The 27,803-nt window shown below is 37.2% G+C and overlaps 1 protein-coding gene and 1 pseudogene across 6 annotated transcripts in view; one reads left to right on the top strand and one right to left on the bottom strand.

The window, feature by feature from the left end:
- The window catches only part of RAD51B (RAD51 paralog B), a 648,418-nt gene that overhangs the window by 343,349 nt on the left and 277,266 nt on the right, over positions 1 to 27,803 (bottom strand). The gene's annotated exons all lie outside the window — the stretch shown is intronic.
- LOC131421302 (large ribosomal subunit protein uL6-like) lies at positions 25,065 to 25,644 on the top strand (annotated as a pseudogene).

The following is a 27,803-nucleotide window of genomic DNA, read 5'->3' as shown; positions in this document are numbered from 1 at the left end:
CCTATACTAGGCAAATTAGAGGATACGAAAGAAATAGGAAATGAGGTCTTTGCTTTCAAGAAAAGGATGCTGCTAAACTCTAGAGAGAATGCTTGGGAGGGAAAACCACTAACATTTATGTAGGAAATAAGGAATATAGCACATTCAAGTGGGGTGAGTTCCATCCTGCACTGGAGAGTGAACCACTCCATCGCTCAACATAAAACCAAAGAGTTCTCTCATCTATCTATGCTCTACCCAAGAAGTCAGGAAACTGAACTTCACAATCATTATAACCCTCTGTAAGAAAGCATTTTCCTAATGAAAAACCGAGGGCAGGGAGATGGTTAAAAGGTTCTTTCTACCACAGCTAAGAATCCACAGGATAGTATTATCTGTTATTTTCTGTGTGTGTGTACACATACACAAAAACAAGACTTGTTGCCACTTAGAAAAGGCTGTGTTGGCAGGGCAGTGCAAGCAAGTGGAGAAATGGCATTGCTGTGAGGCCAACTAGGAGTCCATCTAGGACCTCCAGTTCAAAATGTGCCCCTCAGTTCAAAATACATCCATCAATTCAAAATGCATACATCATGCCTAATTTGCAAGAACAACCTGCCCTCGTGTGAATGTGTATCACTCACTGCCTCTCAGACCCCCTGGACCACAGGAGAATTCAAGCCATGAGGACCCAGCAACATCCATAGAGAGAGTTGTTTTTGATACAAGATATTACATTGAGGGAGGAGATTAACTTTTTAAAATGCAATATGCTATTTAAAATATATCTAAAAGTTCTGAAGAATAATATAATAAACACCCATGTACTCAACATAAGATATAAAACATTAATGAGGTATATTTTAAGGAACTGATGAATGAAAAAAATCAAATTATGCAAAGTTAGTGACCAACAATAGAATAAGATGGTTATAATTACCAACAAGGGGTCTAAGAGTAGGGTAAAATGCTTTGGGAGCAGAAAATTTGAATCAGGCACTAAACAAAAAAATGAAACCAGGCTACTTTCAGATAATATAACTTGTGCCAAATATGACTCTGGCCTGGGCACTCTCTTGCCCTCCTACACTGCAGCCTCCTCTGAAACAATGCTTCTCCCATGGTACCAGCTGAATCATCTGTTAGAGGAATGAAGAAAACAGCCTCAGGTTAACAAGAACGGAGACCAAAATTCATTGAGCTTCCTATGCTTGCTGGAGTCTTCAGGCAATAGGGGCTACATAAGCTGCTGTTACGGTGATAAGGAAAACAACAACAGCTAGAACAATCCCTCCTGAAAACTGAAATAGGAGAGTGCCAGGAGTGAAATGCTTTGGTGGAGGTACGCCCATGTCCTAGGACTCAAATAAAAGCAGGTTTTAAAGGGCAAGTCTAAAACGTACTTGCTAAACATGACCCGCCTTGCTAAGCCTGGTTCTTGTCATGGCCATTACGCCCTCAATTTCATGAACATCGTGTTCACTTGGAAAGAAAAAAACTTGTTTTAGTAGTAATTGCACATCAATACGAGGGTCCTATTATTTCTATTAAGTTAATTAACCTATTTTTGAAAAGTATACAAAATAGGTCACTTAAGTGGGTGTGACCTTACCCAGTGAACTATGCTTTTAAACTGTCTCCAACTATTAAGATTTATAGGCGCCTTTATCAACATCCTAGTTTGAAAAGGCTGGCTGAGTGAAAGGCATGCAGCACCAGGCAAGAACAGCTTTGGTCCCTATCAATCAGCCTATTATAACTTAATGATATTTAGATGATGCGATTAGATTTTCAAATTGAATGCTGTTTAATCTAAATTCCAGAGTGCTTGAGTAATCATGCCATATTTTTAAGGCTTAGGCAGTCTGAAGGAGAGAACTTGTATCTGAGGTCTATAAAAATAAAGTTCTTCTGAGATTGCTAAGGAAGAAAACCGTTTACCATGGTATACATATGTAGGCAAAAACTGCTTCTAAATTATCACCACCATCATCACCAAAAGCATAAACGGCCTTTGCAGAATTGAGCACCGTGCTAGGCAATACACAAAAGTTTTGTCTTGTATTTTGGTCCTGATTAGATGGCATAGAATCCTATAAATCCATTTCTATTAAATTTAATAAAATTCCATTTACAAAGTGATAATGTCCTTTTCAGCCTCTTCCCATCTGAGTGCCTCTAGTTCCATGACCATGTGGCCCATCCCAAGGAGTGACACTTGTGCTGTACCTGATAACATCCAGTGTCAAGATGATGGGAGACATTTCCAAGCTCTCACATTCTAACAAAACAGATTCCTCTATCAGAGAGGTGCGGATCACATAAAAGAACAGCAAGCCTCCCGAGCGTGATAACCTTCTTAGGATCTGTGAGCTCCAACATTATACATATGTGGTCTTTCCCATTTTGAGACCTCAACTGAAAAACAGTGAATTGTGGCAAAGCCACAGGGCAGCAGTGCAGTCTAATTCATTTTTAAACCCCCACTAGTGATCTACCAGGCACCCAAAAACTGTCTTAATAAATGAATGAACGAGTATGCAGAAGCTGCCTCTTTTAACACCTCCAGAAGCAAGTCTAGGCTTCTTAGTCCTTGAAGCTTTATTCTCTGTTCCTACCTTTATTTTTCCTCTAATACAGCTCTTCATGTATGCTTCATTCCAGACAAAGTGAGTCATTGGCCATTTCCCATTCACTTTGTTTTTTTCCTCCAACTTCATGCCTTTGCTTGCACTATTCCTTTTACAGAAAGGTTTCCTCACCTCCTTGTGTTCAAATTCTACCCACACTTTATCAGTGACATCCTACACGTACTTCAGAGGTTTATTCCCTGGAGAAATGGATCTCAAGGGATTCTGGACTCAAAGATAGAAGGTGGGGCTGGAGGAGGTACTGAACTGAACTGAGTTGAAGTGAACTGAAATGGAAGATTAAGTAAAAGTCTACATCCTGGGAGAGACAACGTCCCTAACTCTAGCCTCTTTCCTTCCCTCAGGTCCCTAAACTCTGGCAACCAGCTGTTTAATTCTCAAAAACAAAATTGGAAGATTCCTCCCTAGACAAAGAGAGGAGCTATAAAGAAAAGACTTACAGATGCAGACATTCAGAGGTCCACCCACAAAACAGTGGGATCTGTGCCAAAAACCCTCTAATGAAGACACCAATCAATAATACTGTCCATACACTTAGAGCTACCAATATGTGTGTGCGTGTGTATGTGTACGCACATGTATACACCTCTTGCTCTTCAATATGAATGGATTGCCAAAGATCACCAGACTTTTGAAAGAAAGTCTCCAACATGAAACACGAAGAGCAAATCCTAACCCCCCAGTGTTACCTGTGTCATAAAAATAGCCTGTGTTTCCCAATGAAACAATTATATTAAAGATTTTTAAAAACACTTCTGGGGATATTAAGGATGTGATTTTCCATATTCAGCATCTTGTACTCTGATAAGATCTGGATGATTATCAATATAATGGTGGTAGAAACTTCTACATACCTTTTATTAAGGTTAAATTAAAATGTAGTTTAACAAAGAAATGGTGAATTAAGAAATATAAATTTGGTACATTTATGTTAAGATAGTGCCCATCCTAGGCCCACTGTCACATCTAACCTAAGTCTACCTTCCCTGGGCTTGCCCCAGTTTCCAAAATCATCGTCCCTCTTTTCTCTCTATACTACTTCTCCCTCCCAATATGGAAATCAAAACTCTTACTTACTCAGAAGTCTGCTCTTGGTGAGCCGGCATGGAGAAAGTGATCTGTTTGACTAATATACGCTAAGGTATTTAACTGCTAATTGATTTGTGTCTCCTTCTAAGGCAAGGGGCTAAGGAAAAGAGGATGCTAGCATGAATGAACTAGGCTCTAGCCCTAGCTCCATCAGGACAATGAAATGACCTTAGGCAGATCAGTGAATTCCTTCCCAGTGAAGTTATAGTTCTTCATCTCTAAAGCACATACAATAAAAATCTATCTCATAAGGTTGTTTTCAAAATTAAATAAGATAATGCTTAAGGAGGGACTTCATAACTACAAAGCTCTAAAGAGGGCAGGGAGTGTAAGTGGAATATCAGAACCCTAAAAAAATGAGTCTTCATGGTGAAATTTCAGATGTCTATGAAATCTTTGGGTAGGTATAGGGGTTAAGGGAACATTCTTGTTGGCTCTTCAATTCATACCAATAATGGCTCTTCAATTCATACCAATAAAGACCTAGTCTACCTAACAAATCTTAATCTGGGTACTTTTTAAGGCCTTTTCCAGGCAACACTGAAAAGGGAGTGGAATTTGAGCAAGGAGATATGGTCACAGAACTTTACTTCATTCATCATCCATCTATTCATTCATTCATCCACCCATCCATTCATCCATCCATCCATCCATCCATCCAATCAATCAACCAAGTCCTACCTCTGTGCCAACCACTGAGTGGGACATGGAAATACAAATTGAGCAAGATACAATCCCTCAAGTAACCATGTAGGAAGAGAAGGACATATACAAAATAAGTGCCATGTAAGAAGTATGTATAGTGTATGACAGGATACAAGGAAGGAGTAATCGATTACATTTGAGTCACAAGGGACTTCATGCTGGAATTGGGTTTTAAAAAATAAATAGGTGTTTGCCAATCAAAGATGTGGATGGAGAGAGTGTAGAGTGTTCAACAACACGGATGTTTAGGAACCCACAAACTTCCTGTGTGGCTGGACATAAGTCATAAGAGGATTCAAAGCCAGAAACAAGGCAAAGATCATTAAGACCTCAATAATCAATATTATAGGGGGTTTAAATCTTGTCCTGTAGGACACAAGAGGCCACTACCGATTTTTTAAAGTGAGAAAGTAACACTTTATGATTTGCATTTGGGGAAGGTTAATCTGGAAATGGTATGAGAGTAGACTGCAATCGGATGTCTGGTGGCAGGAAGACAATTGCAGCTGTCCAGTGACAGAAGAGCAAGAGTCTAATTAAGGTAGTGACCAGGGGATGGAGAGGAGGGGCATAAAATATTAAGACAGTCGAATGGACAGACTTTGAGAGGAAGGGGTAAAAGTTATCTGGCTTGAGAAATGGGTGACTCCATTCACAGAGAGAGGAAATTCAGAAATAGCATATTAACTTAACTTTTGTACATGTTGAGCTACAAATTATTATAGGCCATCCAGATAGAGAATTTGCTTGGATTTATAAGTCTAGAACTCAGAAAAAAGATCTAAGGCAGAAATATGGATTTGAGAATCATTAACAGATTGGGACTAATTGAAATTATGAATTCAGCAACAGTTTTTGAACACTCTTCGCTACTACTTTACTTAGCCCATGCCACCAGATAAGTATTCTCAGATCATTTAAAATGGAAAACACTTTGAAGATGCAACTTGATTTATACCTAAAAATACATTATTTAATTGAAGAGTTGGTACAGATAACAAATAACTCCTTCTGAAAATCATGCCATGGATTTTATTATACTCTGGGTCTAATTAAAAGAGAAAATCCACTAAATATGGCAAATGATTGTTAAATGCAAGACTAGTAAATATAACACAAAAAAAGTTTACTCCAAAGGCTTACTCTTCTGAACTGCATAAATAATACTATTTTCTACCCATTGGTTATAGCACCTTTTATCCTCAGACTATAAGAACTTTATACTTTCTCTCATTAGTTTTAACAACACGCCTATTGGGTAAGCAAACGGACTAGGACTTTTATCTTCACGGAATAGCTGGAGAAACTAAAACATAAAGAGTAGAAATAATGTGCCTGTGGTCTCCCAGGAGGTCACTAAAGTGAAGCTGGAAACAGAATACAGATACCCAGACTCCTGGTTTTCACTCTCTCCTCTTCACCATCATCATCATCAATCACCTTTAGGATGTTACCACTGGGTACCTGGTGCTATATTCATGGCACTGTGCCAGGCCACCTCTTATAGAATAAGATATTGACACAGAGATTATTGGATGGGAAGGAGTGGAGGTGTGAGTAGGTAATTTTCTCTATGGCCTTTCAGCAATTTATTTTATATACCATGTTTACCAAGTTTAGTGGATTATTACATACGATGCAAAACTGAAAAAAAAAATTCATACAGTACTTCCAACTTCAAGTATAAAAACCAATGCAAAAGATAATATATCTTGGTAAAGAGAGTTGTTTTTGATCATTACTCAAAAAAAAAAAAAAGTTTAATGAGGGAGACAAGATGATACAGAGAGCTGGCATGAGACCTGGAGCCCTACACCACCAGGTCACCAGTACAAATCTAGTCTAGGCTTGGTGTGACTGGAAGTTACTTTGATATAATAGTGCTTTGTTGGCTAGTGTGAAATAACTGGTCTGTTTCATGCCAGTTCTCACAAGACAAGTATCTACATCACAAAATAAATAGTACTTCTGACTCTAACAGGACTCTGCCCAAGAGAAAAAATCTGGATGAATAAAGTCTGAATTTCCGCCTACCCACCCCTCTCTCCACCAGAAAAGTAACCCCTTCCTCACTGCTCCATCCAAATCAATAACCTCTAGATGGTCGTTATCTCCGTCTGGCAAAGCTTGCATGCCACTGTGCAGGCTTACTTTCCTTCCAAGAAGAACCACAGAGGTTTCCAGGTTTAGACACAATGTTAACCGGTACAAAGTTCCCAGTGCATTACTAATGGGACAAAAGAATAAATTTCATTTTAAAGTGATTTTCAAATCCTCCTACAGAAAGACATCTGAAAGTACTTAAGAAACACATTATATCCCTAGTGGTTGAAAGAAAAAAAAAACAACTCTGTCTTGCTCCATAAAGGTTATTGAAAATACCATGTGATTAATGCTATTTATATGGCATTGAGCTAAACTGGAAAGGTAACACTTAACCACTCTCTGTTTACCAAGTTAATCTACCAGATTTGTTTACTTTGTCTGATTTACTAAGACAAATACATTGAGTGTCTGAAATGTTTTATCTGGCCCTGGGAAAGGAAAACTAAAGCAGTGTTGCGCTTTTATTAATAGATAAGTGCAAACAGGCCCTATCCTATCAAATGAACAGCTAGGACCTTTGGCCACTGTTTACTGAAAATAAAATTAGCCTTGGCTGGCAGGTACTTATCAGATCTGAGAATAATTAACTACCCACATCTGGTACATGTTACTGAAAATGCTAGTGGGAGCCATTAACTTTGGTAAGGGTTATTTTTCCTGAACAGCTAACATCCCCCTAACATACCATCGGAATGCACTCTTTCTTCCCAAACACATTCATGGCAGCACCAAAAGCAGTTGCGCAAGCTGTTCCCCCACTTTAACCCAACAGAGAAACAGTTCTAGAAACCCAAAAGAAATTATCAAGACATGCTTGGTTCCCACCACACTCCACAGGGCTCACCAATGGGGTCACCTGCCCCAGCAAGCACCAGGAGCTTTACAAGCAAACAAGGGTCATTTTAAGTTAATCAATAATAACATTTTGCACTTTAAGTTGTTTTGTTTTTTTCCTCTCAAAGGACTTCAAGGAACATTACCAATGCAGAATAAAATGGGTATAGTTTTTACAATTCAAAAGGAGAGCCTGGGAACCAACATCCCTCATTACTAGTTAGTTGAAAAGGCAGTGATCAAATTCAGGTACATTGTGCCTAGTTCATTTGTTTTCTATCCTAACAATTTCTTTACCAAGTCATAGTTTTCACAATTTTATTAAAGGAAAGGAAATGCTCTAGGCATTCATATAAATAAGCGATGCAAAATAAATCATTTATATTTATGTCACCGGAGCTAAGAGACAGGAAACTCAAGGCTCTGCAATTAGCTTGCTGTGAAATTCTAAACAAGTCAAATGACTTGTTTAGTCAAGTGACCTCTCATCTCTCTGGTCTATAAAACTGGGATTACCGACCTACAACACAAAGCTGTGGGGAGGAATAAACTTCCGACAGCACTAGGAAAAATGCTTGTAAATAGAGAGATAAGAAATTTCAAATCTCCATGAACACTTCCTCTCAAGGAAAATAGTAGGACTATACTAATAATAAATTACAACATTTTAGCCAGCACCATTTATTAAGGTACTTTCCTAACATGTTTTTGTAGACAAATATTATTGTCCCTCCTAATGTGACAAAGGAACTTGCATTCTAGCGATTAAGACCTTGGGTGGCTTGAAGCTCAGCAGCTGCCTTATTTCCAAGGAGACTGCAAATTGGATTCTGTTAACAATGAATAGACGGCCTGACTGTAAAACAGACGTTACTAAAATACGCTAGGTGGGTAGAAACAGGCACCTTAATAGATGACGACCTGTACTAAGAAATGGAGAAGTCTAAGAATATGGAGCCAGGAAATAAGGCTCGGGAAACAGAAGAAGGTTGGAGTAATATGTGAGGAGGAAATATAATACAGGGGAGAGAAGAGAGGCCAAAGAAAAACAGAAGAAATAAAAAAAGCAATGAGTATTTCCTGGATTGGCTAGTATGGTCAGGTGAAGAAGTGAAGCCAAGCCAGTGGGGATGACAGGCATGAGCGGGAGGAACATCAAGTGATTAAGAAAGATGGGAGGAGGGTCTTCCACGGGAGATATCAAAGCAAGGAGGAATTATTTGGTTGAAATCAGAGAAAACGTTGATCTGGGTTGAGTCCAATGAGGTTGAAAAGAACCAGAGAGAAGAATGGATTTGTAATTCCAGGCATGCAGAGTCATGAGGCATCTGGAACACAATTCTGAAGAATTATTTCTGAAAAACTGGCAAAATTAGAAAATGCTATGTCCCAAATCTTCCAACTCCAATAATAAATTTGATTTGCTGAATTGTGAAAGATTTCTTATATGAATGCCATCTGTAGTATCCGTCTAATCATTCAATCATTCCACTGGAATACTATCTGTGGTTTGACACAGAAGCACAGCTTTCCTAGGATTATTCAGATTTGCACAATTCAGAAACCACTTGCAGTCTCAAAGAGGTAGACATTTCAAACATTTTTATGTCATTAAACAAGAAGGTAGATTTCTCCAAAGTGTCAAACTCCATAACTAGCAGCTATAATACATTAAATGCACTCTTCTGCCTTCATTTTTCTTTCACAAAGCACTTGCTTATAGAAAGAAAATTTCTGTACATTTTCTAGTACATTACATCTCCTATTATCATCATAACTTTAAAAAATGCTTTGGCTGAGAGTTTTAAAAATAATTATTTCCCCCAGTATAGAATCTTCTTTTTGAAATGTTTAAAAGGCTTCCAAGATAAACTTATATATTTGTCTTAAAAGAATTCAGTATTTGATTTAAAATATCCCTAGATTTACATTTTAAGGAAAATTTATATGGCTTTCGCATGAAAAAATTATGCCATTTAAAAAAAAAAAATGAACCTATGTGCTATTTCAATTTACCCATTAAGCAAGAGAATTCAGTATTCTAAAATTGGCTGCTACAAGAATAAAACAAAGTTTGCCTGAATTGAGTTTACTTAATTGTACCTAGATGGTTGAATTATTTCAATCTTGCTCTGTATTACATCTTTCTTTCAAAATTTATGATAATAGAAATAGCCTGGACCTTCGCACTGTTGACATTTTAGGCTGGGTAATTCTTTGTTGTGAGGATGTACACTTTGTTGTGAGGATCCTGTGCACTGTAGGATGTTTAGTAGCATCTCTGATTTCTACCCAGTAGCACCCCTCCAACCTCCCTGCACAGTTCTGATAACCAAAAATGTCTCCAGACTTTGCCAAATTTCCTTTGGAGGCAAGATCACCCCCAGTTGAAAACCACTGCTATAAAAGGATGGCAATCATCACAGTTTCATTTAGGAGAAGGAGCATGGTATTCCAGGGACACAACAGGGTGTGGAGAAAAGAGTTTAGAGTTAGGTAGATTTGGGTCAAAATTAGGACTCAGTCACTTATTAGCTGAGTAGCTTTGTGAACATTAAGCCTAGACTTTCTCATTAATGAAATGGGAATAATAACATCCTAGTAGATATTTGTCTTTGCTGTCCATCATCTCTTTCATGGGAAAGGGGTTAAGAAGTCCTCTCTTCCTTTAGGGGAAACGGCTCTTCCATGCTCAGTCTAGCCTCTGCTCCAGCATGTGAACCAGACTTAGGCAAGGAAATAACTGCATCCCCGGGGCCTTAATTAGTGGGTCAGGGATGGGCATGTGACCCATGCTGGGCCAATTACACCCAATCCTGAGGTTTTTGCTGGAGCAAATAGGAAAGATTCATTCCCTTTCTGTTGACATTGCTAAGCTAGTATGATATAAGCCTGAAGCTTCTGACTGGGAAAAGCCAACCCAGTGGAAAACAGATTCAAGAGATATAGAGAGACCAAGCCCTGATGAAATGATGTGTAATACCTGAAGTCAGATCTACTGCTTAGATGTTTCAGTTATGTTAGCTAATGAATTCCCTTTTATTTAAACTTAAGTCAGTGTGAGTTGGGCTTTATCACTTGGAACCAAAAGAGTTCTGTCCAATAAGTTATCTATCTCAAACAGTTGTTGAGAAGACCAAGTAAAATAATGAACCCAATAGGCCTATAAAGAGCTTCCTTCTCCTGATTCCCAATTTATAGAAATCAAAACAAACACAATTATATAAGAGCTCAAAACACAATACAGTGAAAAATCAGACAATAGAACCCATGACTTAGCTTTGAGCTCTTTTCAATAAACTGTTAGACATTCTAAGAGAGCTTAAATTCATGGAACCAAAAATTACTATGTTTTAAGTTACCCACAATCAGGCCAATGAACAGCACACGCAAATTTGAGTTTGTTTTCTTTGTTACCGTCATTTTTAGGTGGCCAACAGTAAGGGTTTGCTTTGAATATAAAGGTTCTGTAGCTTGATTCTACTTTATTGCCAAAAGGCTGAAAGAAGGGATTTATAGAGTTAGTGAAGTAAATCAAAACAGCAGGGCTAGGGCTCAGGTAAATGGAGTGAGGCACCTACCTCATATACAAAATTTTAGAGCCTACCAAAAACTCAGTAATCAAGATAAATAATATTTTAATGCAATATTTTTAAAAATCAAAATTATTGCCAAAAATCCATGATGAAGAAAACAGAGTTTTAAACAAAGACAGAATCAGTATCACTGATTTTTCATTTTGCCTCAGGCTCCAATATGGCTAGGCACGGCATTGCAAAATAAAGTACAATTTCTAAGCTATAAGAAGCAGAGACGTATCTAGTATTCACAAACAACATCAAGGACCTAAATGCACTTGAGAGGCAGCCTAGTTAGGAACTCTGAATTGAAAGTTAAGGAACTCAAGTTCAAGTTCCAGCTCTGCCAGTACCAAGGTGTGTAACTGAGCAAATTCCTTGGGCTTTTTGATCTTAGTTTTTTCATACATAAACTGAAAGGGCTATCCCAGATGATTATTAAGATCTTTCTTAACTCTAAATTTCTATGATTACATTCTAAATTTGATTTCCTTTGATGCCTAAAAACAAATGAACATCAAATATGTTGTATTTCTAGTTCAGCCTTTGTGTTATCTAGGAGCTTATGAAATGACAAGTTTTAACCATTCAAGTCTACCAGTGAAAATAACCAGGTTAAGGGTGATTTTTTTTGTTTGTTTAGTATGAGTGCTCTCACATGTTTCAAATGCCATTCCATTATAAGATACTACAGTGGGGAGGTCGGCAGCTTTCTGTTGTTGGGTATAGGGTAGCATGGTTGATCTGTGTCTCCAAAAGCTGAAATAATTCACATGGCCACCCACTGACAAGTCTATTGAAGCATAAAGTAATCAGGTTAATAAGTGACGGCTTATAATTCCCAACAATTTCCAGAAATAGGAAAATGGAAATCTAAAATTGACAATGACAAAGAGAAGGTGTCGAGCATCTGGAACAAGAGTAAGGAAAAAAAAGTAGTCTATTAACTCTTTAAAAATAGCATATTAAGTTAAAAGTGCTAAAAGTAGCAAGTGGTTTAGAAAGTATTGGAAATAGAATATAAAAACTGAATATGAAAAACTAAAATGTCTGCACTCAGGTCCATGCATATAAGTTTTTTTTCCAATATTTTTGCTGAACCCTAAGAAATAAAGAATTCTCCATGCCTGAGAGATAGAGGGACTTGGTAGCTTTTCTAAATGACTTTGTAAATAAAAACAAGGGCTATTCTTTTTTTTAAATCAATATATTGTTTTAACTTTTTATTATTCAAAATTCCAAACATAGACAAGATATACAGAATAGTATAATAATCCCCCATATACCCATTAACAGTGTCAATAATTATCAACCCATGGCTAATGTTATTGCATCTATACTCCTACTAATTTCCCCCAATTCTCATAAAGGGCTATTCATTTTAAGCCCAAAAATAAACAAACCTTTGGGGGCTTTAATTTCCTTGTTTGTAAAATGCAGACAATTATACTCACCTCCTTAGCTACAAATGAAATTATGAAAAATAACCAAAACTTTAGAGCCTCTTCTAACACTTACTGTGGTATCTGAATGTAAAAAATAACCATATAGAAAATGGAATCAACTTTTGTTTAAATACGTCTTTCTTTTAAGCAGCTCAAAGTGCTTTGGGAGAATTTATCCTTCATTCTCCCAGCACCTCTGTGTGGCGAACAAAAGTACTATTATTCACCTTTAGCAGGTATAGAAATAAAAGAAAAAGGAAATGATTTAAGCCAGATCAAATGAAGAATCAACAACAACGGCAAAAATAAATCCATATTTTCTGACTCCCCCTGTTCCGTCATTACGATATGCCATTTCTGTCTTTATTACAATATATGTGGATGAAAATTATTGTTTTCTCTAAATGAAATGGACTTATAATACTCTGTTAAGGAGTTTGTACTTTTAAAAAAGCAGTGCTATATAATATGTAGGCATTCAAATATATAGACTGACTTTAAAGCTCACCTTGTAGATTCCTACAAGAACACACTCTTTATTTAGTTGTTCAGCCTCCCTACAGAAGACAGCAAGAAGGACGGAAATTAACTGCACCTGTGGTTCACTGGAATTGAACAATTATCGCTTGCCATTTCATAGGTTTGAAATCTAAAATATTTACTTAGCAGATGCAAAACTTACTTCAGTATTACACTGGAGAATTATACCGTTTGGGCCCAGTCCATAGTGCCACAGGCACGGATGATGCAACTTCCAACTCAGTTACAGAGTATTTTCATAGCACTTACCATTCATTATAACATCATATATTTAAGACATTTTCCTTCCGATCCATACAGTGGTTCCTGTTCATTGCGTTTCGTCAAGACAGGTTGGGATGGGGTGGGGGAAGGAAAAAAAAGGCCGTGGGAAGGCTGTTGTGAGAATAGTCTGCATGAGTTAGGTTGCCCTAAATGTTGCCTATTAATTTCATGGGCTACATCAGGCCAAAGGCTCTTTCTTTCTATGGTCTCAAGAACAGCCAGCTGCGGCCTGAGCAATGTCTTCTAGGACCATCAACTATCTAAACTACCTAGACTGCAACTACCTAAACATTCAAATGGATAGTTTAAAAGTTTATATAAGAAGGAGATTCTTGTCCAGTTACTTCTCTCCAACTTTGAACATAGTATTAGAGGCCATGATCTACCCAACACCTGGTTCCCTAACACTTTTGACAACCCAAATATAAATAAACCAACAAACCAACAAATAGGTTTAAATTATATTTTTAAATATAATAGTTTGTTATTGCTGTTATTGTTTTGATTCAGGATGTAGAGCTCATGTGGATTGCTGCTTCTAAAATCAGGCAGAAAACAGAATTAGGATATAGTAGAAAGGATAGTGAACTGGCAGTTAAGCAACCTAGATTCTCATCTTACATGTGCACTAACCGGCTCAGTTGGGCAAGGCTGATGCGTTCGAGGACAGCAGCTTTCTAACCTATCAGAGGAAATACATGGTCCAAGTGATTTCTAAGATTATTTTTAGTTCTAAAATTCTTAGACTACCTAATTCCAGAACTTTCATTCTATTAATTCTATGTAGTGTCCTCATTTTTCATAATGCCATCTCTTTCATATAACATGCTTAAAAATGTTAATCATCTCTCTATTGATTAGCTTATAGAAAAAGTTTAAATCTGACACAGAAAAAAGGAAGCACTCATACTAAATGAGCTTTTAATAGCATGCTTTTATAGGTTGAGGTTAAAAAAATAGGAAGAAGATTTTCTAGTTCTTCTCCAAATCCCACCTAATCAGTCAGGCCATTTTCTGAGATTCAGAAATGGCAGTTTCTAAAAGGATAACATATAGCTGTCTGGCAAAGCACCTGGCACATAATGATGCTAGATAAATATTTATATACCTAACTCCTCCTCCTGGATCCCCACCTTCCCAGCACCACCACCTCCACCACCAAAAGTAAGTCTTTTATAAACTTCAACACCCTCTTTCACTCAGAGATGCTATGGAACCAGACTGAGATCTCAATTCAGAACAAGAGTTTATATATACCTTTATGTAAAACAGTTTAAAATCTTACCAGAAAAAAAAAAAGTTATCAAAATTGCAGTTTTCAAATTGTCAAGAATAGCCTTGGGTACATTATTAACCACAGGAAATTTGTAAATAAATGAAGATCATCATAATTCATTATAGTTCAAACATATTCATGAATAAATATCACTCACTATGCAATGACCCCATTATAGTGAAATTAAATATGAATAAACATAGAACTTATAATAATAAAAAAAAAAGCCCTAAGCCTTCTGGATATACTGCAGGCACAATGTGCCAAACTAAAACCCAGGCAGAGCAAGCAAGATATGCCGTTGTGAGTTTCACAAATGCCAAGAGAAACAGCTTCTCTAAAGCACTTTCTTAACTTAAAAGAGGGATCCATCTAAAAGCTGATAAACAGAGGGGAGACCAATCTCCCCCCACAAAGAAGCATCAAAAAACTAGGAATAACAATGTAACAGAAAAATATTCTCAAATTTTAAAACTTGGAATACAAAAGCCTTTCTCTGTGGAGATGAACTCTTTCCATTCTCCAAAGGCTCTCTCAACATCACCAACCTCAAAAACTCGGCTCACAAAAAAAATGTGATGACGCAAGAAATGGTCTGGAAACAAACAAATAAACAAAAAAAGCATTCTCTCTCCCTGGAACCAGAGTTGCCCCAACAGACCAGGCAAGCAGCCAGCATGTCAGGCCTTCATTTTAAAGTCTATTTAATTGTTCCAATTCAACAGTCTAAGCCCCTCTTCTAAGAAGTACAAGACAGAAAAAAAAAAAGGATCTTACAAGATATTATCTAGTTCTTACTTAACTAGCCTCTACTGAAGAAACTCTAAGTGCTAATTAGCCACATAAACTGGGCAGATGAACTCCAAGTCTTTGTGTGTTACTGGTCAAACTTAGAAGGGTCTCTTTCTGCTGTGAGGGCCTAGTCAATCTGAAACTCACGCTTGTGAATTGCACCCTAGATTCACAATTGCATTCTAATCACTGCCATGAACTTTTCTACTTTTCAAACTATCTATAAAAGGAGAAAGCAATTGCAGCAACTACCTTATCATATTCTAGTTGGATTTCTGCAAACATTTATTGACTTGGCTGACATTATAGGGGTTGTAAGAACAGGAAGGAGATAATCTACATTTCTCTAGCTTTTTGGTATTTTTTCCTGCTTCTTTTCTCGCCAAAAATCAACTGGCCTCCCAGTGAAGCACAAATAACAAAGCAAAAGAAATGAAAACAAAAATCTCACAGCTATTTACTGATATAAGGAAATTAAAATAATACTGTACTATGATACCAACTCAGTTCCCTTTGCATCATTTCCTTTTTATATAATGTGTCCTATGCAACTTATAATTCTAGGGGCTTGTGTATATCTTTTCCCCCCAAAGTCAATAATCTACCCATTGATGTGGCTGACAATGTGTACAAAGAATTTTGTTAGGCAAATGTTTGTGAAGGATGTGAGTGGGAGGAAGAATAGATAATGGTAATGCTGAGATTAATTCTCTTTCCAAACTCTCAATTTATGATGAAACATAACAGATTTCAGTTGAAGACTCTCTGTTTTGCTATTGGTCATTTCTATAAGCACCCTTGAAAACTTAAAAGAAGCTCTTTTGCTTTTGACCAAAATGGAGAAACAGGGACCAGATTTACCCTACCACCTAAAACAACCAAAAAAAAATTTAAAGGCAAAATATAAAACAACTTTTTTTGCAAGACACTGAACATCAGGCAATGAAGGTCAATGATCCATTAGAGATGAGAAAAAACAAGGACAGCTCTATGATTGCCCCAGTTTACTGCCTTTAAAGAATTTTCAGGCTGTGGTGCAGGGAGAGGAAACCCATGTCGAGTGTGGCAGACTCCCTGAGTTGAGGAGATGGAGCTGAGGATCTGGGAAGAACAAGGTAGCTAGAGTTCACAAGAGAGATCTATGGACAGTCCCCCTCAAATATTCAGCAGAGTAGTGATTAGTACACACATGTGAGGAAACTACTTGAGGCTAGAGAAAGAACAATCTGAGAGGAATAGAGAGAAGAGGGCCTGGCACACACACAGGGCCAGGAATAATGCCTATTCCCACCAATCCAACTGGAAAACTTCATAATTCATGGAGCACTGGGTAAAGTACTCAGAAGGGTCTTGTCTTGATAGTGGAGAATAATTAGCTTTATACTAAATGGTTCTGGTCCTGCTGAAACAAATCTTAAAAGATCCAAAAGGATCAAACTGTTTCCAAGTAATTTAACTTCATCCCAAAACAAAGCTCAAGATTTACAGGAATACAAAAATATACAGCACCCAAGAAGATAAAATTTACAATGCCTGGCACCCAATCAAAGATAATCAGACATGCAAAGAAGCAGAAAAGATTCATAATATGGAGAAAAATCAACCACTGAAACGGACTTAGAACTGACACAGATGCTAGAATGAGCAAATAAGGACATTAAAATAGTTATTATAACTACAGTCCATATGTTTGAAAAGTTAAGATACTAAAAAGAGCCAAAATCAAGCTTCTAGAGATAAAATCTACAATGTATGAGATGACAAATACACTGGATGAGATTAATGGTAGATTACACATTGCAGAACTTGAAGACGTGACAATAGACACTAGTAACAACAAAAATAGACAACAATTAGTAAGCCTGAAGATGTAACAATAGAAACTATCCAAAATGAAACAGAGAGAAAAAAAATCAACAAAAATGAAAAGAGCATCAGTGAGCTGTGAGACAACTTCAGATGGCTTAATAAATGTGTAATAGGAGTCCTCAAGGAAGAGGAGGTAAAGAGAGAAGGAAAAAACATTTGAAAAAATAATCACCAAGATTTTTCCAAATTTGATGAAAACTATGAACCCACATATCAAAAAAGCTCCACAAACCTCAAGCACAGAAAACAAAGAAAATTACACATAGGTACATCATAATTAAATTGCTCAAAACCAATGAAAAGAGAAAAACTTAAAAGGAACAAGAGATAAAAGACACACTATGTACAGAGAAACAATGAGAAGTGTAGTTTCAACTTGGAAACAATGAAAGTGAAAATACAGTGGAGCAACAACTTTAAAAAACTAAAAGAAAAAACTGCCAACCTAGAATTCTGTTCCCAGAAAAACTATCTTTCAAAATCAAAGGTAAAATAAAGACCTCTCCAGACATACAAAAGGTAAAAAATTCATCACCAGCTGACCTACACTATAAAAAATGATAAAGTCAGTCCTTCAGGCAGAAGGAAAATAACATCAGATGGAAATCTGGATCTATACAAAGGAATGAAGAACACTGGAAATAGTAACTACTGGGTAAAAATACAAGGTATTTTTCTTCTTATTTAAATATATATATATTTTTTTCTTTTTTTGCTGAGGAAGACTCACTCTGAGCCAGTATCTGTTGCCAATCTTCCTCTTTTTTTGCTTGAGGAAGATTAGCCCTGAGCTAACATCTGTACTAATCTTCCTCTATTTTGTATGCAGGTGGCCGCCACAACATGGCTGACAAGTGGTATAGGTCCACACCCGGGGTTCAAACTCGTGAACCTGTGCTGCCAAAGCGGAGCGCGCCGAACTTAACCACTAGGGCACGGGGCCAGCCCCTAAATATATTTTAAAGGTAACTGACTGCTTAAACAAAACTGTATTGTGGGATTTATAACTTATATATAACTATGTGTAAGTAAAATGTATGACAGCTACTGTAAGGCTACTGTAAGGTTCTTATACTATCACTTAAACATAAACCATGATAAGTTAAAGATGTATACTATAAATCCTCAAACAACCTCAAAAATAACTAAACAAAGAGTTATAGCTAATAAGACAACAAAGGAGGTAAAATGGAATCATAAAAATACTTTATGCAAAAAAAGACAGGATACAAGCTTAATGTACAAAAGTCAATTGCTTCCTTATATGTCAGCAATGAACAAGTGGAATTTGAAGTTAAAAACACAACATCATTTACACTAGCACCAAAAAAAATACTTACGTAAAAACCTAATAAAATATGTACAAGATCTATACGGGGAACTGCAAGACTCTGATGAAAGATTCAAAGAAGAAATAATCAATAGAGAAATATTCCATGTTCACGTATAGGAAGATTCAATATTGTCAAGATGTCAGTTCTTCCCAACTGGATCTGTAGATTCAATGCAATCCCAAACAAAATCCCAACAAGTTACTTTATGGACATGGACAAACTGATTCTAAAATTTATATGGAAAGGCAAAAGACCTGTAATAGCCAACGTAACATTGACAAAGAAAGAGTCAGAGGACTGAAACCACCCAACTTCAAGACTTACTATAAGGCTACAGTAATCTGGACCATGTGGTATCAGTGAAAGAACAGATAACTAGATCAATGGAGCAGAACAGAGAGCCCAGAAATAGACTCACATAAATACAGTTAACTGAATTTTGACAAAGGACCAAAGGCAATTCAATGCATAAAGATAGTCTTTTCAACAAATGGTGCTGGAACAACCAGACATCCACATGAAAAAAAAATTAATCTAGACACTGACCTTACACCCTTCACAAAAATTAACTCAAAACACAAAACTATAAAACTTCTAGTAGATAACATAGGAGAAAGTCTAGGTAAAGCAAACCTTGGGTTTGGCAATGAGTTTTTGGATACAACACCAAAAGCACTATCCGCAAAAGAAAAATTGTTAAGTTGGACTTCATTAAAACTAAAAACTTCTGCTCTCTTGCAAATGACACTGTTAAGAGAATAAAAAGACAAGCCATAGCCTGGGAGAAAATCTTTGCAAAACACATATCTGATAAAGAACTTGTATCCAAAATATACAGGGGATTCTTAAAACTTAACAATAAGAAAATAAACAATCCAATTAAAAAAATGGGTAAAATATCTGACTAGACACCTCACCGAAGAAGATATACAGATGACAAATAAGCATTTGAAAAGATGCTCAACTTCATATGTCATTAGGGAACTGCAAATTAAAAACGACAATGAGATACCACTATACACTTTCCTAATGTGTTGTAAGTCTCTCTCCATAATAGTAAGTTGTTCAAAATATAAAGAACTACTTCTTCATTCATCATTAAACAAAAAATATTTAATGAAAACCAAATGTATGTAAAGCGGTAGACTGGTCATTTGAAGGAAATACAATTGGACAATATAGGGATAGATGTCAGATTACAAAGGATAAGTAACACTGATGATAATGAAGTGTAGTGGCAGGTGTAGTTTACTTGGCTAGAGTATAAAAAGGCTCCGAGAGGAGCTGGTCCAGTGGCGTAATGGTTAAATTCACACGCTCTGCTTTAGCAGCCCAGGGTTCATGCGTTTGGATCCCAGGCACGGACCTACACACTGCTCATCAAGCCACGCTGTGGCAGCGTCCCACATACAAAATGAAGATTGGCACAGATGTTAGCTCAGGGACAATCTTCCTCACCAAAAAAAAAAAAAAAGGCTCAGAGAATGACTAAACAGGAAGGCAAATTTTAGGTTCGCGGAGAGCTCTTAGCCAGCTTTAAAAATGGCAAGGTTAATACGTCAGAATTTCAAGCAAAATACAGAAGACGCTAAACACAAGTTCTTAAAGTTAAATTCTTTTTTAATCTTCTCATTTATTAAACTGCAATATATTAAACTTCAGTGGGAGGACATGAGATTAGGGAAAAGCTAATTTTAAACAGTGAATTCCAGGACACGTTTACTCATAGTATGTCTTCTGTATGAAAATTATGGAAACACATAGTCCAAGTATCATCTAATTGAACTATTTCTCCTGAGTTTATAGACTTCAGTTGATTGTTCTAAAATTTATCAAGTTTGGCACTCTCCCCTCAAGGGCCAGGAATCTCTGGCTGTTATGCCTCAAGTGGAATAAGACTCCTGGAGAAATTCTTTTGCTACCACAACTATTTCAGTGCGGTTCTAAGTGGTGAGTCTCAATGCTTGCCAAATTCCTCTGGTTTGATCCTATCTGGATGAACCCAAAATACAGCAAAATAGCACCTTCTACTTCCTGGCCATACTTGATTGGCCAATATCCTTTCAAAATTATGCCTGCTTTTATCTTTAAGAAACTGCTGGCCTAAGGCTCTTAATCTAATATATGACATTAGGTACAAACGGGCACAGAAACATTCATTCCATTCTCCATCACTGCTACACTCTCTTTCACCTGACTGAAAAAGCAATCAAGAAAACCCTAAGGGTGTTTACAGCTTTATGTATTTAACCATAGCTATGGACCAAATTTTACGAGCGTGGAAGTCCTTTGGCAATCAAGGTTTTCATAAGGAGGACCCACTATGTGCAAGCACATAGTGCCTCTTTCTAGCTGCACTTAACTTCTGTCTAAAATCTAAGTCTAAGCTCTTTCTCCTGAGCCTTCTCTTTATTAGAGAAGCAAAATTCTTTCTGTCTAGTTTCTCAAGGTCCTTCCATCCACTCCAAGCTTAAGTGCATCCCAGTCAGCCAACGACATCTCTACAATCTGAGAGGCCCTCAACTAAAATTCCTCCGGAATCACCTCTTTTGAAGCTTTCAAACTTTCTTTTGTTTCTTCTGGCCTTTGCTAATTCAATCTTAGCTTTTGTTTCCTAACTCATTCCTTTTCCGCATACTATGAGGTTCAATAATGGAGCTCTGCTTCCTTCTAACAGGACAATCTTGGGCCCCTTTATATTGAACATAAGATAACTTCTACCTACACTCCAAACAGCTACATATAATTTTACATCGAAGCCATTCATCCCACAGTTCAATGAGTTTCAGAATAACACTAAATATCTCAAACTTCTCAAAAATATGAATATAACACTCTGTATAGATTATATTCTAGATTTATATCCTAGTATTTAAGCTAAATGAAAAGCAGGGGCCAAACCCAAGGACACTCCAGATGTCTTCTGTGGGTGAGTTTAACTTGTACAAAAATTTTTTGGACAAGATAAATTGTAGCTCAATACAGATGAAAGTCATAAAGAAAACAGAAATGTATGAATCACAGTCATGATATAAATAACTTTCAGGAATTCATTTCCAGACAACTCACTCCATTCATACTTTAATGCTAGTTTAGGAGAGTACTCTTGAATAAAAGAGGCTCAAAATAGCCAATTATAAAATACTTATTTTAAATTATTATTTACACATATGCTAACATTTTCCTACGATCAGATTTTCATAATTTATTGAACACAATATGTATAACAGGCACTTTATATAGATTACATTATTCAATACTCACAATATCCCTAAACATTGTTATTATTTCCATATTACAGAGGAAGAAACAGAGTCTCCAAAAGCTTTAGTTAGTTGCCCAATTTACCCTGCCAGTAGGTGGCAGAATAAGATATTCAAACAAATCTGTCTGGCTCCAAAACCTGTGCCCTTTCCAGTAGGGTGCACCCCCTTTCTGTTGAAGTAGTTATTACTCGTCTAGTGCTTTGGAAAATTCCTGACACATGGAGCCTGGGGTAGTACAGTGGAAAAACACTTGTGAGCCTAAGCTCTGGCAGATATGTGACCTTGACCTAATCATGTTCTTTCTGTAGGCTTTCTTTTTCTCATCTATAAAATGAAGAGTTTGGGTAGATAACATCTAAGAGTCCTTCCAGCACCAATGTTTTATCATACTATGATTCTATGAATTATAGACTACGCAAAAAACGTGGACTAAGGGAAAGGATGAGTGACAGAAGGGTTAATTGGCCATTAGTAACAATACAGCCAAACAAGTTCAGGATTGAGGAAAATAGGCCGAAATGAAAGAAAAATAGCTTTGTAGTATTACATTCCCAGTATGAATAAAAAGATTTTATATAGTACATATAAAGTTAAACAAGATCCTATCACCGAAGAATTTTATCAAATAGACTCACTTGTATGAATTTAACATCAACTAACATTTAAATTATTTGAAATAAAATACAAAATACATACAGACATGAGAAAGCATTAGACAAAGCCAAATAGAGACACACTTTGAGTTTTGTTTTTTTTTCTCAAAGTTCTGAGGACTGTATAGGGTTCCTCTTATATAAACAGAAGTGTGGGTTGGCGCTGCCAGGTATAGGGCAAGATAGTTGATGGAGTTTCCAGAAAGAGTGGTGGAGAAGAACAACCCATTGTATATAAAAAAAACTCTATTCATCAACAAAAGACAATGCTCTACTACAGAAGACAGTGACTGGGTAGGGTTTTTGTTTTGCTTTGCTTTCAATATTCAGGCCAGTAAAGTCAGCCTGTGCACAGAATGAATTAAAACCTTCATAATACATGGCTTCTCCTTATATTCAGCCAAGATTCTTCAATCAGATTTCCTGATTCTTCTGGGTTTTCTAAAATGATGAGAACCAAGTGCCTCTTTGCTCAGCTGCCATCACTAAAAGCCAATATGAGATATATGCAGACAAGCTCCGTGGGAAAATATCACAGGCCAGAGGTGAAAGGACACCAAAACGAGCTCTCCACCAGCTGGGGCTGGACAGACAGCAAATGGCCAAGAGTTCTCTGGGCCTTGGGAGACCTAATGGTTTGGGATATACTGTCAGAGATGAGAAGGGGTCAAATTTCCAGGCTTGTGAGAGAGTACAGAGGCTCTGGTTATCCATCTTAAGCTCTCCCAATAGATAAATATGTCTTATGTGGAAAAACGAAAAAAAAAAAAAGAAGATGAGCAACCTGGCAAAAGAACCTAAGACTAACCAAATCTTCCACAGGATGTTCGCAGACAAAAAGGCTGAGGAATGTTAGGGGAGGGGCAACCTCCCCAAAGAGGAAGGGAGCGGAGAAAAATTCAAGCCATCAGTTCTGAATTTGCCAAGGAAGGAGAGTCAGAACACTATTCAAACTGCCTATAACCAGGTAAAAGTGACTTGGTTCAGACAGAGTCTACACACCCTAACAACACCCTATGACCAAGGCCACCCCCCATGCCTCCAACGGAAGATTCCAGCTGCTTTTTAAAGCTCCAGAAAGCAACAGGCAGAATATAGTGACAGCTGGAAGGAAGGGCATTAGGGAAGGACTTGGCATAAATAGGGGGAGAGCCAAAAGGCAAAATACAAAGGGAGAGAGACAATTTTCCTGTATGGTTTATGTGTGTGGAATGGGGGGAGCTCAAAATAAGAGCTAGCCAAAGTTCTGGCCTTGATTGCCTGAAGGATTTGGCAGGCTCAGCCTTTCTCATGGCAGGCAGGCCAGGAAACGAAGCTTTCAGCTGTCTGCTTCAATGTTTTCCTCACTGTCACCATTTTCATGTTTGGCCTCTGGCTCGTTTGCATTTTCTTCTTCTTTAAGGATTAGCACATAAGTGTGGACAAAATCCATTTTGGTTATTCAAGCCTGTGTCATTTCCTCCCACACAGTATTTGTCAACTAGGGACTTCAAGAACATGAAATTCTGACAGAGGACAAAACAAACTATAGAATTAGATGATCTGCAAAGGACCTTGGGGACCATCTGATCCAGCCTCATTTTACAGATGGGGAAACTAATAGCAGCTAAGAGAAGTAAGGTGACCTGCTGAAATCACACTGACTTTTAGAGTAGCAAGTCAGGACAAGTATCCAGCTCTCCCATGCCCATCCAACCAGTGCCCTGTCCACACAAACCAGTGTGCCTTTAGGACTCCATCTCAGACAACACACTACTCTCCCCCCACCAAACCCTTTTTAGGGAGGATTTGATAAAGAATCGTGATGCGTTCTCTCTCTCTGCTTTCTGATCAAAAATTCACATAAGTTTGCTAAGTAATTATCTAAAATGTTAGATGTCAAGAAAAAGAAAGAAACTTGGAGACTTCTGTAACTAATAGCACTCAGAGAAAAGACTCATTAAAAACTAGTTTCATAAATTTAGATTTGGGCTTTCATGTATTATATATTAATTGTCACTACTATTAAATTATGAGGATAATGCTACTACCCAAATAAACTGTGGCCTCAGTTTATCCTGCCATGTTGATTTACAAAGTAGCAGGTTGATTTCAGGCCTTGGAGATATCTTTTAAACTAAATTAACCAAATATTTTAAAAAGTAGTATTTCTAGGTTAAGGAACAAATTTAAAAATCAGAAGAGAATATTTTCACTCGAAAGTAAATTTTAAAAAACTATAAGAATGAAATGTTATTTATGACAAAACTGAACTTGTATTACAAAAATTATTTCATGATTTTTCCCTTTTTGCCAATGGAAATAATTTCTGATATTGAGAAAAAAAATCACATTCTCGGAAACAGGTGACCTTTAAAGGCTTAAAAGATTCTGACTATCAGTTGCCATGCTGTGGCGGCGGCTCACATAGAAGAACTAGAAGGACTTACAGCTAGGATATACAACCATGCACTAGGGCTTGGGGAGGGAAAAAAAAAAGATTCTGACTCTGAAAAGGAGTCTGTGAGTGTGGAGGGTAGGTGGATATACATCAGTTTACATGTAAGTTCATAACAAAGCAATCTATCTTGTTTTTTCAAAGTGCAGTTTATTCTACTAAAAAATTTTTTCAGTACTATGGAAACCATGGTATATGACATTAAAAAAAAAAAAACACTTCACCTCTGCCGCAGCCATGGTGAGAATGAATACCATTCTCAACAATCAGACTGTCAACAATGCAGAAAATGTCAACATCACTCTGAAGGGAAGCATAGTTACTGTGAAGCGCCCCAGAGGAACCCAGTGAGGGACTTCAGTCACATCAATGTAGAACTCAGTCTCCTTGGAAAGAAAAAGAGGCTCCAGGCTGACAAATGGTGAGGAACTAGAAAGGACTGGCTATGGTTCGCACTATCTGGAGTCATGTACAGAACATGACCAAGGGCATCACACTGTGCTTCTGTCACCAGATAAAGTCCACGTATGCTCACTTCCACATCAATGTCCTTATTCAGGAGAATAGGTCTCTTGTTGGAATCCAAAATTTCCTGGGTGAAAAAAACATCCACAGGGTATCTCAAGCCCAGAAGGATGAGTTAATTCTTGGAGGAAACAACATTGAACTTGTGTTACATTCAGCTGCTTTGATTCGACAAGCCACGATAGTTAAAAACAAGAATATCAGAAAATTTTTGGATGGTATCTATGTCTTTGAAAAAAGAACAGTTCAGCAGGCAGATGATCTAAAAGTTGTACAGCTACAGAAACAAGATGCTGGATGATTCCTAAGACCCATTTGTGATATTTTAAAGATGTAATAAATGTCCTCTATTGATTTGGGGTGGGGAGAACATTTCACTAACTAGTTAAATTAGCTAACTTTTTCTTCCTTCTGTACATTTTCACTTAACAGATATTCTTTAAGTGCTTACCCCATACCAAGCACAATTCAATTCTGGAAATAAGGAGATTAAAGACAGAACTTCTGACATAGAGGCCCTGAGAGTTAACTGGGGGAAACCAGAATGTGAATGGAATGACCCAGAATCGTATGTCCATTGATAACGGATACTGTGGAAGCACACGGGAGGGGTAATAGGCCAGCCTGGGAAGGCCCAGGAAGGCTAACTGAAGAAGGTGACACATGAGGTGAAGGATAAACAAGAATTAGCCTGGTTTAAAAAAAAAAAAAAAAAAGGCAACAAGTCTCTCTTCTATTATTATGTTTTCTTATCTAACATATTTGTTTCATGTGAGAATTTGATCTATTCCTTAAATTGTTTGAAGGAAAAATGACACCATCATTATTGTTACGTCAAAATAAGATTATTTAACAAAGAGTACTAGAACATATTAAATATCAAAAGACAAAGACTTAAAACAAACCAAACAATAATGTTAATGTAACACCCAAACATGAGAGAACATGGTAACTTTTCAGAGTTGTCACAGGAGCTTTGTTTACCTGTATTTATACAGAGCACTAACTGAATATAAGGCATTTTGCTAGGTGTTGTAGCGGATGCAATAATGAATAAAGCTGGTCTCTCTCATCAGGGAATTTATCATCTCACTTTACCAGCATGTTCCTTCCTGGGGGAGAGAAAGGTCTAGAGCAGCAGGTCACAAACTTTTTGGACTTGGGACCCATTTATACTCTTAAAAATTATTCAGGACTCATAGAGTATTTACGAGGGACATGTTTACCATATTAGAAATTAAAACTGATGAATTTTTAAAGCATTTATTTGTTAATTCATTTACTAATAACACCCATAAACTCATAACATCTTAATATAAATAATATATTTTTATGAAAAATATATTTTCTAAAACAAAAAAATTTACTGAGCAGAGTGGCATTGTTTTATATTCTTGAAAATCTCTTTAATGTCTGGCTTAATAGATGACAGCTGGATTCTGACATCTGGTTCTTCATTTAAGATGTTACAATATGATACCTCATATGTCCTATAGAAAACTCCACTGTACACTTGTGAGAAAATGAGAATAAAAAGGCAAATAATGCCTTAATATTATAATTAAAATAGTTTGACCTCACATACCCCTTGAAAGGATCTCTGGGGATCCCCACGGATCTCAGACCACACTTTAAGAACCACTGGTCTATAGCAATAAAAGTAATGTTCAAAACCGGGTAAATTAAGAGTATGAATTCAAGCTTACTTCACTTGAGGTTTTAACTTAGGGAAATCTTACAGTAACAGAGCCCCTTATCTAGCCCACTAATTCCAAGAGTGGACTTGCTTTCTTGTAACTGAGACACCCAGGTTGCATGAATGGGTCTACTCTCTCTGGCATTGTGAAGATTGCCTCCTCAAAAGACTTAGGCTGGGTAGGTCTTGGCACAATGATGAGGGTGACCACATGCCTGCTTTGCCTGGGACAGTCCCAGTTTACTCCTATTGTCCCAGAGTAACTATTAGTAAAGCGCCTTCATTCTCAAAAGTATCCATTTTGGATGATAAATTATATGGTCACCACGACAATGCCTTGCACAAGCAATGCTGGCATTCCGCTTCTTCCCACCATGTGGACAGGTCTAAAAGAAGCCACGCTGGGTTTGGTTTATATAGTAATATTCCTCTAACCTCTTGTCTTAAAAGACAGACAATCATAGGAGAAAATTCCTCCTGATCTCTTAGTTTCTGTGTCTTCTTTTACTTTCTTAAACTGTTGACAGCAACCATTCGTAACAGTCTTACATGATAGCAAGTGCTACCTGTTTTCTTACTATGTACCCAGTTCAGAGTATGAACTACAGGATGTCACTTTGCCCAACTGTTTCAAATTAGTAGAAATATAACCTATAAATTGAGGGCTACAAATTAACCAGACTGGGTTAACCACTAGGCTAATGAAATCCTAGGCAAAACGTAGCGCGCATAGATTCACCCCATGACCAGAAATTGAGGCAACT

This window comes from Diceros bicornis, chromosome 24, assembly GCF_020826845.1.
Source record: "Diceros bicornis minor isolate mBicDic1 chromosome 24, mDicBic1.mat.cur, whole genome shotgun sequence".
Classification (NCBI taxonomy): Eukaryota; Metazoa; Chordata; class Mammalia; order Perissodactyla; family Rhinocerotidae; genus Diceros; species Diceros bicornis.
The sequence above is the reverse complement of the archived record's forward strand: the minus strand, read 5'-3'. Positions and strand labels throughout refer to the sequence as shown.